The sequence below is a fragment of the Notothenia rossii genome, assembly GCF_949606895.1.
Source record: "Notothenia rossii genome assembly, chromosome: 6".
Taxonomy (NCBI): domain Eukaryota; kingdom Metazoa; phylum Chordata; class Actinopteri; order Perciformes; family Nototheniidae; genus Notothenia; species Notothenia rossii.
Window position 1 is genome coordinate 71679025 of NC_136909.1, and position 11607 is coordinate 71690631.

The following is an 11607-nucleotide window of genomic DNA, read 5'->3' on the forward strand; positions in this document are numbered from 1 at the left end:
TGGATGAAAATGGCCAGCCTCCGTTTTGTGAGCAAAGTATGTAAAGATTAACATTACATTACAATGTCCCATTATAGTGTAGTTCCCATAAATAAGTGTGAATGGGAAGTGTACATAGCTGATTGAAAAAAGTATGATTGGTTTTGACTAGGGCTGCAAGATATGTGGAAATTATGCAACATTTTATTGAATATCTTGATAATCTGGAGAATTAAGGAAAAACTGTAAATACACCCTTCCTAACTTATTTTCTATATTGCAGTATGTCAACTGCCTGTTCCTACTCCAAGGTCAATATGTGAATGCTCTGATGACGTCACAGTTACTCATTGGAAGCATATTTCTGTGGTCACCATCAACGGTAAGTTGTTCTGAAAGCCCTTCTTTTTGTACAAGTAGTATTGTACGGCAGAGTTTTACCACTTTGTGCAATGCAAAGATTTTTATCACCTGGTCATTTTCAGACTGCAGAATGGACTCCTGAGGTTAAAGACCTGCTTTTGTATCGGTACTGGCCAGCTAGCACCAGCTGCCTTACGCTTTACAAATATGATGTGTTCACCTCATTCGAGCACATGAAGGTGACAGCACCAGCCATGTCCAGGCAGGCATTTCTGAAAATGTTGGAGCACAGATCTGTTCAAGCTGGACGGGTAAATCTGCCTGAATCACACGGAAACATACAAAAAACAATATCATATTAGTGTATACCATATCATAAATTGTTGGCATTGCTTTCAAAACAATTACTAATCCACTTTTTTAAAATCAATATACAGACAGGTAGTATCTGTGCTGATACATTTCAGCGAAGCTTCTTCGATTTTTGCTTCTGTCAGTACAAACAAGAGGATATGTGCCAGGTCCATCACTTTGTTTGTCCAGCATGTTCTCCAGACATGTTGGCTGTCTGCTGTGATGGAAACCGCAAGCATTACCGCTTTTCCAAGTCAAAAGGGCATGTATAGGTATTAATGAAAATGATAAAGTAGCCCTTGGGGTTGTGTTTGAGTAGCCATAACAGACATTAAAACAAATCATAGTAATGTAGTGCTTTGTGATTTGTATTATTGACTTGTATGTTAACTTATCATCGACAGGACTGAGGAGTCGCCAATCTATGAGGGCTTGTTCCTGGCCAAGGACGAGTAAGTCGCAACATTTGTTGACCTTGCCAGAGGCAACATGAAAAGTGTACGTTTTTTTTCTTATTATGATAGTTGCAGTTACACATGTGGTGTTCTTTTTTATATATGTCAAAACTTGTGTGTAATAAACTGACTTTATAGGGAAATGACAGTGCCGTCTGTGGTACTGCCAAATTCACCGCTGGCAGAGAGATGTCAAAAAAGTCTGGTGCCCAGATAGACGAGGAGGGCATTCAAGTGGCAGTTTGCAGGTATGTATTTGTAAGTGTGTCTGTGTGTGTATATGTGTTTGGTTCTTGAGTCTGGTCTCATTATTTCAGTTTTAATAGCAATCCAAGTCTAAGTCTTTGTAAGAATTGGAAGCATTAAACACTTTTGATTGTGGAGCGGAATTGATCCATCATTTGTAGCATCCAAGTGATATTTATTGTTATAGCCACCGAGATGACAGAGATGAGTGCTTAAGCCAGGCCTTGCTGTGTCAGTTTATTAACAACTAGATTTTCTTCTGATTAATCAGACATGGGTTTCTCTTACGAGGACTGAACCACTTCCGTGGAGAAATATACGTGTACCCAATGTTTCTCCAAAAAGAGATGTCCAAGAAGGCAAATGTTAACTTCTTCTGTATGGATGTAACATGCAGGTAATCCTCACTGTCATATTGCACATCCACAACAATGTTTAAAATGGCCTATGCCTCAGCAGTCATTTTAGATGACACTGATATTGTTGTCATGTCAATTAAAAGTTTATCTTTGTAACACTCAATCACAAAATGCTGCTCCTGCTTCTTAGGTACTGGCCTACCTTAACATATCCTTTATGTCTGAGTTCAAATGAAAGATAGGCAGTTCATATGTTCAGCAACACTAAATGCATGCATATTGTATGAAGACAGTACACAAGTTTTCTCTTAAACCATCCAGTTCAAGATCTATGATGTGTAGGTAATATTGTTATGTGACGGTGACCGAACATTAATTGTAACATTCATTATAGGTGAACAGCTTTCTCTCCAGGGCAGCTCTGGTCACAAAATACATGACAAAAGCAGGTTGGTATTAACACTACACACTGTGTGATAAGGCAGCCCTGATAAGTATTTTACAGAGAGTTCCCTCCTTAAAAACATTATTGGTGTATTACTTTACTGTAATTACCAGTTCAACAACTTTTCAACGATTGGGTTTAGTCATGTCTATCAGGTTTCTCACTCAGTATTGCCTTTTTGATGTGAATACTTACTTTTTTGTTTGTGGATATATTTGTGTCTTTTTTAGGAACATGCTCACTCAACAGGCCATGGGTTGGAACAGAAGGAAGAGGGACAACCTTCATCAAGTTTTAGCCACAGATATGTCAAAGTAAGGGCAATTTACAATTGTCTTCTCATCCGACATTACATATTTATGAAGGATGTCTGCAATGTAACCTCATGGCTATATACATTATGTTCTCCCCTATCCACACTTCCTCTTGCAAGTCAGATGGTGTCATGGAATGTTTCAACTGTTCTTCTGAAGGTCTTGTACTGAAAACTGGTGTTCTTTGCATTATGGTGTTGCATGGCGCTTTTGCTCTGACATTTTCTTTTTTTGGTAAAGATCACAGAGAGGGCAAAGGTGAAAGCTGCCAGCTTCAGCGACTTCAAAAAGGAGAACAACCTTGATCAGGAGACCATACAGCAGTGGGTGTATGATGTCAGATAATGGGCGGTCACAGGTAAGACATACCACAGGTTTTCCATATATACATCTGTTAATTACTGTAAGTTTAGACACACAATATAAGTTGGCTATATGTTGAAACTGAGACTGTCACTGATTGTATCTCTTCTCCAATTGTTTTTTAGAGAGAGTCTACGCCCACAGGGTGTACTGAAGGACTGAGGGTGGATATTGAGAACATCACCGTCACTCTTTTGCGCAGGAAGCAAGATCTGTATCGTCAGCATGGTTTGTTGTCAAACGTAGTTATTGAAATTACACTTCAAAAACAACAAAAACATTCTGGCACCATGACAAAGTTTTGTTTCCGTTTCACTTTGCAGACAGCAACCAGGCAAGGCAAAGAAAGAGGAAGAGAATGAGAGAACTGAAGAAGTAGCTTCGCGAAAAAGTTGTGCAATACAACACAGGAGTGCAGGAAGAACATATTGACGAGGAGTTGGCTTGCAGTCTGACAGAGGGCTACATCCTACCATGGGAGAGGCATGCAAATGGTAGGAGAATTGCTAGTTTGGCTTGTTGTTTTTTTAGTCTATACCAAAATATGACAGTTTATCGTGGGGCAGAAAAAGCAATGGTGATACGTGCAAATATATATTTGTTATTAGTTTACATTATAGAGAACCAATGCTATCACTACAAAGATTTGTGTCTCAGAAATGAAAATCATTCTGTAATAATATAATTTATGAATAAATATTCCTTGTCCACTACTCCATTCCTTTCCTCAACCTAAAGGCAACACCTTCAGGTTGAAGAGGTCTGTCTTTGACCAGGTAATGCTGGTCAGACGTTTGGAGGAGGAGCAGAGCATCCTGGTGAAAGAGATGTCGCAGCACATCATGTTCCTTCTGAAGGAAGTGCAAGAAGTGGAAGCACTCAGAGGACAGACTTTGGAGGGCATCAAAACCAGCAGTATGTCTGAGATCTTAACATTTGAATATTTTCATCCACTCTTCAACACATTACATGTCTTACATAAGTAGAACACATCTGTCACTGTGTCAGGCCGAAGTGAAATAGTAAATTACTGAAACTATACATTATCAAGATCATAATCGATTATTTTTCTGTCTATTAACTAATTGTTAAGCACTATCAAACATTAATCAACATATCCCATTTGGCACCCAATATATAGTAGCCTAACATCCTTCAGTTTAAGATGGATTTACCTATTTTGTAGTGTTTTTACATATGCAGCATTGTACAATGCAAAGAGATTTGCAATTGTCATGGTTTGTTTACATTGAGCCCTTTTTCTGTGTGATTATCCCTCAACAAATTTCGGTGACCTGACAGAGGATGCTGCACATGGGTTTAAGAGTGTCCTCAGTCGGAGGTGGCACTTCCTCAAAAGCCAACACAAACAGGCTATGCGTACAGCGGTGTACTCTGAGGAAGAAGACCTGTAAAGGTTTCTGCCAAGCAACACAGAGGCACTGGAGAGCTCTTTCACAAGCGACGTGACACGTCCACACGCTAGAACAGTGACCACCAACTGGCGGCCCGCGGGCCACATCTGGCCCGCCAGACATTCTCATCCGGCCCGCACGACGGGGGTGACTGTGGCGTTGGCGGAGTGTTTTTTTTGTACAATGTCTCGTGAGTAAGGTGCAGTACCGGAGTCCAACAGAGAGGCAGAAGCTGCGGGTCAGTAGACTGTGTACTGCGAAACCTTCCCTGCCTTGAAGAAGAATTGATCCTTCGTTGTGAAGTGTCTGGTTAATGCGCTCCGCACCACAGCAGTAGCCCCGCTGCGACAGAGTCCAACAGAGAGGCAGGAGCTGTGGGACAGTAGCCTAGAAGCAGGGTTGGTTTGTAACGGAATACATGTAACGGCGTTATGTAATCAGAATACAAAAATCAAGTAGGCTAACTGTATTCAGCTGGCGTTATATTTGAAATACGAGTAATCTGATTACGGTTACTTTCGTAAACCTGAAGTGAATACATTTTGGAATACTTATTGGAATTATTGGTGGAAAGGTTTCCTCACAAAATGCAGTGGCGTTTTCTCCTGGAGGCCAAGGGAAGCCAGGCTTCCCCTGTTTTTTCGGATTGTAGTTATAATTTTAATAAATAAATAAAAATACTTAGTTTAGTTTCGGAAATTCTTTGTTGTGTGTTGCTGCCGGCCCGTCTCTCCCCCATTCTCATTGAGTATTTTACAAAGAGTGAAACAGCGCCCCTCTAGATGTTATGGTGAAACAGTAGATTGCCTCGACAATCCCTCGACAAAATAGCAATGGGATTTCTCCATAGGATTTTGGAAAATAGCTCAAAATAAGGTCAGTGGAAAACGAACATGTTAGATAAATGCAAGTTTTGTTCAGTCGGATAATATCCACATGTCTACCCTACTTTTATAATTTTCGAATCATAAATCTAATCGATAGAAGATAGATAGCGTCACTGCACCACTCTCACCGCCGTTAGAAAGTAGCAAGCAACTGAAGCAAGTGCAATTATGGAGGGTGGAGATTTGGAGTATTTAATCAAAAATAATTGTACTAAACTTCCGCTGCAGCAGCAACAACAAATACAATCTGATGACAGGCCAATGCCCAAACTGGAGCTGTGTACAGCGAGGAACCAAGGAGCGAACCGGACGTAAAACGTTAAAGGTCTCCTGATTTAGTTTGTGAATGAATGCCTATTAGAGTTTGGGCTGGAGAGTGCGTGCGTACCTGTCTGTCAGATAACAGGCGTGTGTAAGTCCTGCATCTGTATGATACAAATGTGTGTAAAATGATACCGGGCGCTGTAATCACTCATCTGGTTACGTTATTAAACCACCACCAATTACCGGCAGAACTGTGTGCACAGTGACTGCACAGCGCTGCAGCATGTCTGTGAGCAAGAGAGAGATGCAGCGTGTCTGTGAGGCCCCGCCCCCGCACACAGATGAGAGAGAGAGATCTCTTTTAAAATATATTGAAAGTTAGAAACGGAGATGCTAAGCTTTATGCGGTCCGCAGTACCTGAGCGTGCTCCACTAGCACCCACCCCTTCTGGGCTATATAAAAATCGCTGGCCCGCGATAGTGTCTATTGCAGGGGTGTCAAACTCATTTTAGCTCAGGGGCCACATGGAGGAAAATCTATTCCCAAGTGGGCCGGAGCGGTAAAATCATAGCATAATAACAAAAAAATGACGACAACTTCAGATTGTTTTCTTTGTTTAAGTTTAGTGAACTTTAGTGCAATAACAGTACAAGCACATTTAGACTTGGCGTATCAACAAAAAGCCATACAACAACATTAAGTCATATACTGGGAATGAACAAAATACAAAAACTCTTCTCAAATAACTAATTTGTCATTTTAACATATTAATCCTGTACTAACTCACCAAATGATTGAGACAAATTGAGGTAGAAGCTTTTCAAGAGGGTTGAGTTACTTACTTCCTGCCTTGTAGGCTACATTACTTATTGATAAATAAAAGCTGTGCAATGCATGAACAATTTCAACAAACCTAACTTATGAACTGAAGTTACTGTCATTATTACAGTAAATCACACACTGTTCACTTTCTTTCAATCTGCACAGAAGACAATCATTTTTTAGATAACTATATCAGGGTGCAGTGTCTTATGCAGCATTTTAAGTTGGGTTACCCACTGTTGTTTTTGCTCCTGAAACCTGGCATCTTTTAGCTTTCACAAGTGCATCAATATCAGGGGTCAAAGCCTGAGTGGCAGCCAATTTCAGGATGTCATTTAAGTGCTTGTGCGTGAGCCTTGAGCGCAGCTTTGTTTTATTGATGCTCATTACAGAGAAAACTTGCTCACAAATATACGTGGTTCCAAACATGCACAACACTTTTGCAGCAAGGGCTGTCAAGTTGGGGTAACCTGGCAAAAGATACTGATAAAATGTGTCTAAGCCAGCTGCAGCAAATTTCCCCTTCAAATCTGAGTCACACTGCAAGTCTATTATTTCAAGTTGAATGTTGACGGGCAGATCAGAGGCATTCGCGGTGAATGGCGAGCAGAAAACTTTGAAGTCTTTCTCCAGTTCACCAAAAATCTGAAAGCGTTGCTCAAACTCCCGCAATAGTCCTATTAGTTTATCTTTGAACCGCTTCATGTCTGCGACATGTTGGGTATCGCACACATTTTTCAGACAAGGAAAGTGCGCTGCATCACCTCCCGCGAGCTGCGTCTCCCACAATGACAGCTTCAACTTGAACGCACATACGCTGTCATAATACTGCGTTACAACTTTGTTGCGCCCCTGCAGCATTGTGTTCAAGTTATTCAAGTGCTCTGTAACATCCACCATGAACGCAAGATCCTGCATCCATTCTTTGGACTTAAATTCTAACACTGGTCTGCCTTTTTGTTTCATGAATTGTTCAATTTCCTCTCGTAAATCAAAGAAACGCCTCAGCACAATGCCTCGGCTTAACCATCTTACCTCGGTGTGGTAAGGCAGGCCGTAGTTGTGGTCTTTATCTCTGAGAAGGTTGTCAAACTGACGGTGATTCAAGCCTCTTGATCGGATGAAATTAACAGTTTGGACGACCACCTTCATGACGTTATCCATCTTTAATGACTTGCAACACAATGCCTCCTGGTGCAAAATACAGTGAAAAGTCCAAAAATCACGTCCTCCATTTGCAGTCTGCACTTTTTCCCTGAATTTCGTCACAACACCTGCTTTTTTCCCGATCATTGAAGGCGCACCGTCTGTAGCCACGCTGACAGCGCGTGACCAGTCCACTCCGACTCTGTCCAGGGCACCCTCGAGTGTGTTGAAAATATCAGCCGCTGTCGTGGTATCCGTCATCGGCACCAACTCCACAAACTCCTCGGTTACGGTCAAAGTATCATCAACTCCGCGGATGAATATGGCCAGTTGCGCAACATCTGTAATGTCCGTGCTTTCATCAATTGCAACTGAAAACGCAATAAACGACTTAACTTTGCGCTTCAATTGGCTGTCCAAATCCTCCGAAAGATCAGAAATCCTGTGTGCAACTGTGTTTCTTGTCAGGCTGATATTTTCAAAAGCTTGACGCTTTTCAGGGCACACAATCTCTGCAGCTGTCAGCATGCATGTCTTCACAAATTCACCCTCGCTAAATGGTTTTGAAGCCACTGCAATTTCATTAGCAATAAGGTAGCTGGCTTTCACTGCAGCATCGCCGATTTCTCGGCTATGAGTAAACACAGACTGCTGTTTTTTCAGACCCGCCAGCAATTCCTTCACCTTTTCGCTTCTCTGTTTTCCTTTCAAGTTATCATATTTGTCGGCATGTTGAGTCTCATAGTGGCGACGAAGGTTATATTCTTTCAGCACTGAAACGTGCTGCGAACAAACCAAACACACGGGTTTCCCATTCACTTCCGTGAATAAATAGGAGGATGACCATTTTTCTTGGAAAACTCTGCACTCTGTGTCCACTTTTCTCTTTTTTGATAGCGACATTTTGGGGAGTGAGGAAGCCAAGCACGATAGACTGTAAACACAGGATTACTTCCTCAGCCCCGTTATACATAGTTTGCTCGCTTCACATAATTGCTATTGCGACACCCAGTGGACACATTTAGAACAGCAGTTTCTTTCATTGAAAAATTGCAGCTCTTTTTATTTTTTATACTTTCCAAAATCATCTCGCGGGCCGGATTAAACTTGTTCACGGGCCTGATCCGGCCCGCGGGCCGTACGTTTGACACCCCTGGTCTATTGGATACATTTTGGCCCTTGGACAAATGTAGTTGGTGATCCCTGCGCTAGAACATGCCATAATAATGACAAAACACACTTAAAGCCATACAAAATAAAGACATTATAAAACACTATATATGAGAACAATATGAAACTATGCACTTGTTTTGCCCGACTGAGTTCATAGTAATGTGAAAATATGTTTATATTTTGTACTTCCGTTTATTTAAAGCGCTTTGACTTGCTGATGTGTATGAAAATAAATTGTCTTGCCTTTATATTAAACTGCCTCTTATTACTCAAACAAGTGCTATACAATGGTTGTTTTCTTGTCACTGCATTTTGTCATTCGTTGATTATGAACTATTAATGTGAATACATTGTAAATAGAGTTCATACATTAACATAATTATTTATTAGTAACGTGCATAATGCACGGTAAATACCAACACATTCTCACTCCCAACTCGTACTTCTAATTTTGTATTATTTTCTAAACCACACAGTGTTATTTACTCAACAATAACAATTATTCTTGTGTTTATTTATTTGTTTGATTGTATAATTTCGGACTTTTGGAGTCCGTCAGGACCGAGGGTCGGAGCACCTCATAGTAGTTGCTAGAGAATTTTACACCCGGAAGTAAGTATTCTCTCTTCTTTGCTTGACAAACCCATCCATGTGCGCCGAGCGTCCAACATCACTTTGAAACGGAATGGAACCACGGCACATGGTCCAAAACTGGAGTCGGACGGGTCCACCCCCTCCCCCACCCCGTCACCAGAACTAAACATGCTGGCTATTGTGTGTTTTGCACATAGGTTTCCATGTTCTATGGCACGTCTCTACTGGGAATTGTAGTTTTAAAAGACGTTTTCGTATTTCCCATAATAAGAAGTTGCCAGTATTAAACTGTGTACACCCCTAGAGGTTTAGGGGATACGAAACACAGTGGTGTTATCACATTAAAACATATAATTAATAAATTCTGTTCAGTTCTGGAGAGGACGCGCACAGTGAAAGAGATTCTCTCCAACACAGGGTGAGATCGCTCCTTTGTGCCACGCCGATCATCGTGTTTTCCTTTTTTGTGGATTATAGCCTGAAAAGGCCTACAAACATTTCTGTTTTTGCCGCCGACGGGCGCAGGAGCAACAGCCTTTTTTTTGTATCAATGAACTACACTATGGCCTGGATTAGGCAGTAAAGACAATTTCAATGTATCGCGAGTGGAGTTTTTGTTGGGTTTTATTTGTTTTGTTTGGCTCGAAAAACTGTGAATACATTTGAATAACGCAAAAAACCTGTCTTTGTTTATTTTGTTAATGTGTGCATATAGACTTTATACATTTCCGTGGGGACTATTTTGTGGGAAGAGCAGATTATCTGTTTATTATTTCTGTTTACCTTTTATAATATTTCATTCAAGAACCCCTTGTGCGTTTAATTAACACAACTATTTTTAGATAGTTGATCGTTACATGTCTGTCCCATAGAAGAACATGACAGCGCAGCGCAACTATACTACGGACGTGACTGCCCTGGCAGTGACATCAACATAGCCTGCTTGTGCTACCACACTTTCCCCTCAAAATATCGTTAAATAACAAAACTTGGAAATAGTGCCAATCCATACAAAGTGTAACCACATCATGTATATATGAAAGCAATCTTTAAAAAATAACAGCGTTGGTTTAATCTATGATTATTTTGATCATGTTCGTGCTGTTTTTGCCATAGAGAAGCATTGCCCCGGAAGTGCGTTTTGAACTATCCCGGCATACATAAACCACGTGACCGGCTGGCGGCGACATCAAAGAGTGTCGTAACTCTTTCTCTCTAGGGTTCTGGTGTAAATAATGTACCAATTGGATCAAATATAAAAGTCAGACGAATTAGTGTTGATCCTGCAAAGAGAGGTATTGTGTGAAAAGAAATGTAAGATGTTGTTTAATTGCTGATATATTTATGATCCACGTCACGTTTTCAGTGTTGGCGGCAGTTCCTAATGTTTGTCTAGAAGTCTTCTCATCAGGGCTCTATAAATAGAGAACTACGGCAGATATGTAATATTTAATGCAGCCAAACCGTGTATTACAATGCCGTTATGTGATGAATTTCAAAGCGAAAAGCAAGCACACTCGGAATAAAGTATTATTATTATTATTTTTTATGTTTTCGGTCTATTAAATGTTAATTACGATGTGATGTGAGATGTGAGACTGGAATTGCACAGGGGAAAATAACGTATCTTTAGATGCGGATTTTGTTAAACTAATACGTTTGCGCTGTGGACCAACCCCATATATTGACGGGGAAGGGGTTAGCAATAAAGATAACACCATTAAACAGTTACACAACATAACAGAAATAATATCGATAGCATCGTCCCTAGCAACCACCTTGGTAACAATGAAAACGTTCTATGGACGCAATTTCCTGAAGTAATCTTCGTAATAACTAGCAAACTAAAGATCATGTACATCCACTGCACACATAATCTGAAATAACAACTCATATTTCTCGCATCAAATGACATCAAAACGCATTTTAATGGCCAAACTAACTTTAAAATAGGCATTTTCTACCGAAAATAAAACGAAGTTCGGCCATGTTTTTTTTTCTGCAGGGAGAAATTTGAAGATCACGTGACATAGACGCCAGCCATTGGAATGAATGGTGAAAAAAAACAGAGCACAATGTGTAGTCCTAAACGATAGCTGGGGATTCTGGGTAGTGTAGTGTCTTCTGCCATCCTTTACGCCGAAAAAATATTTGTTTCTCCGAATCAAAGGGGAAAAATACAAAAGCATTGCACACAATTTAAACCAATCAATGCTGTGTAATTAACAAGGATAATCTGGTGTTTTTTAGTCGATGACTATTGCAGATATCACTGTAAAATCAATCGACAGTAAGGGGAATACTTACTTCCGGGTGTACAATTCTCGGTTATCCAATGGGACTGGACGCTCACATTGCCTTTAAGGGCAGCCGACACAAACAAATGCCGTGCTTCCATGAGCGTCAAATCCCGCCGCAGATGGGAAT

The 11607-nt window shown here is 40.6% G+C and overlaps 2 long non-coding RNA genes across 2 annotated transcripts; both read left to right on the forward strand.

The window, feature by feature from the left end:
- Positions 1 to 1063: 1063 nt before the first annotated feature.
- On the forward strand, positions 1064 to 2925 carry LOC307042806. The gene is made up of 3 exons (XR_013809244.1): positions 1064 to 1194; positions 1290 to 1399; positions 1669 to 2925. It is a non-coding gene; the product is annotated as an uncharacterized lncRNA (long non-coding RNA).
- Positions 2926 to 3001: 76 nt separating this feature from the next.
- On the forward strand, positions 3002 to 3978 carry LOC307042805. Its single transcript, XR_013809243.1, has 3 exons — positions 3002 to 3106; positions 3206 to 3372; positions 3617 to 3978. It is a non-coding gene; the product is annotated as an uncharacterized lncRNA (long non-coding RNA).
- Positions 3979 to 11607: the final 7629 nt, after the last annotated feature.